At 38.9% G+C, this 2,278-nt stretch overlaps 1 pseudogene; it reads left to right on the top strand.

Annotated features, from left to right (window-relative positions):
- The first annotated feature begins 1,877 nt into the window (after window positions 1–1,877).
- Window positions 1,878–2,007, top strand: LOC147448874 (U6atac minor spliceosomal RNA; annotated as a pseudogene).
- The last annotated feature ends 271 nt before the right edge of the window (window positions 2,008–2,278 follow it).

Here is a 2,278-nt window from a genome sequence, read left to right as displayed (position 1 = left end):
GAATCAATAAAGACTCAATTAAAGCATAAGAACAACTCTTTGCAAGTGTTGTAACTGATAAAAAAGGCACACAGATACAAAACGTAATGTCCTTATATATAGGGAGCTCAAAAAGGGGGTAAATCCTATATCTAGGGAGTGATTGTAGAGATATAGAAAAGGGTCCAATAAGAGAGAGAGAGAGAGAGAGAGAGAGAGAGAGAGAGAGAGAGAGAGAGAGAGAGAGAGGTTGGAAGACTACGGCTAAACTTAGAGTGATTTAAGGAGAGAATTGAGAGTGCTAAAGGTAAAAAGGCCCTGGAGAGCAAAAAACCCTTTAGCCTTATTGAAAACCTTAAAATGAAGATTTAAACTAGGACTAAGGTACTCCTAGGCTAGGGCATTAGGCTTGATCTCCAACAAACCCTCCGTCAAGTTGATGACCTAGCACAACAAAAAAAAGCTTTGTGATACACCTACTCAAGGTTCATCCTAAGGATACAACACGCTTATAATTGTGTGGTTCTCTTAGATGGATACAACAAGAGAGTTCATCCAGCTTAGGAAGATACTAGGTAGACTAAAAGAAGGTGTTTTGAGACACAAAAAGACTTTTGCCTAGCTTGTATAGACCCTTAGAAGGCCCATTCTTCATCTATATGCACAAGGTTGGCCTCATCTGAGACAGTATTTTCTTCAGCTGCATGTTTTGAATCTAACTCTCCGATGTACATTGATTTTATCCTTTGTTTAAGAAAACATGATTCCTCTGTGTGATTGCCTTTGCCACAGAATGTGCATACAATGCCCTTTTTGGAGTCTTTAAATGATGTGTTCCTTTGAGGTTCCCTTGAGCTGTTTCCTTTCTAGAATGGTCGTTGACTTCTGTTGCCCTCCTCAATTTGAGTAAGGTATGCTCCTTGTATTTCAAAGTGTTCATGTTTCTTATGGATTCTTTTTTCTTCTTCTAAGAGAGATGCCTCCACCTCAGCTAAGATAGGTGTGGGGAGATTTGTTAGGGTGCTAACAAGGCTAGAATACTCATCAAGAGTTGAAATGATTTTGATGAGAAGAGCTATTTTGATATCTTCTTCCACATCTTTGTTGATTCCTGCTAATTATGAACTGTAAACTCTTGAATTTTCTTAAGTGTGCTGACATAGTAGTGTCTGCGGATTTTGTTAATGAAAAAAACTCTATGAAGAGCATGATTTTAGATGTCTTGGAAGTAGTACTAAATACTTTTTCAAATAGAACCCAAGCTTCTTGTGCAGTGATGCAAGAACCAATGTGATGTATAAAGACATCTTGTAGGCCTTCCCCTATAATACCTAGAGCTTTTAGATTTCTTTGCTCAAATGTTGTGGAAGTTTCTCTACTTGAAGTTCTTGCAGGTTCTCTTCCTACAATATCCCATAATCCCTTTTTCATAAGTCTGAATTTTATTCGAGTTTGCCATGTGAAGAAGTTTGTGGCATTGAATTTATCACTGATTTCCATTTTAGGAGTGGTCTTAGTAGAGTACTACTCTACCACTATCTAAAACTCCGTACAAAGAGAATGATTTACTTACTTCTTGAATAGAGATTCGTTTGGGTTTTTGTGGTTCAATACCAAGTTTTGCAGTATGGGTAGAATTTTTTTCTAGCTGTCGTGTTACTTCTTCTTCATCACGGTTCACTGGTGTTTTAGTTTCGTTTGTGAGTGTGCTAATCAAAGATGAGTTTTTACTCACTGCCAGAGAAAGTCTTACCTCTTGATTTTATTCAGAGGAAATGTCTATTCTCTTTTACAAGGGGATTTTCTCCTTTTTGGAATTCAATAATTCCTTAAACCTGAGCCTTTACAACCTTAGGTTAATGGTCGATAGAACCTAAGTCTTATGAGACAAAGGCTTTGTATTGGGTGAAGGAGAGCCGGCTAGCATCTTCCTTGAGAAGGTCGAGAGAAGATTTCGAGCTCTAGATCAAAACCATGTTAGGGCACTCTGCCTCGGAAGGACTTTAAGACAAGCAATAAAAACCTTATGGGACACGCCTTTTGGAGGGCTTACAAAAAATTTATATATGATGCTTTATAAAAGTCTGCGCAGCAAATCTGTCGGGAGTGAGTACTACCGTTCCTTGCAGGTGATGGCTACGAGCCAATGTCTTGTGAGTGGTGTATCTGAGGTTGATTGCCATGCAGTGGATTAATGATCCATGCGGTGAAAGCCGTCAAAAAAACTACACAAGCTGAGTTTCCATGAAGACGATTTGTAGTCGTTCGCGGGCTTAGGCAGCTATGTTCAAGCCTTGCG

This window comes from Adiantum capillus-veneris, chromosome 10 (genome assembly GCF_014529385.1).
Source record: "Adiantum capillus-veneris isolate H3 chromosome 10, ASM1452938v2, whole genome shotgun sequence".
Taxonomy (NCBI): Eukaryota; Viridiplantae; Streptophyta; class Polypodiopsida; order Polypodiales; family Pteridaceae; genus Adiantum; species Adiantum capillus-veneris.
This window is presented reverse-complemented; position numbering and strand designations above follow the sequence as displayed.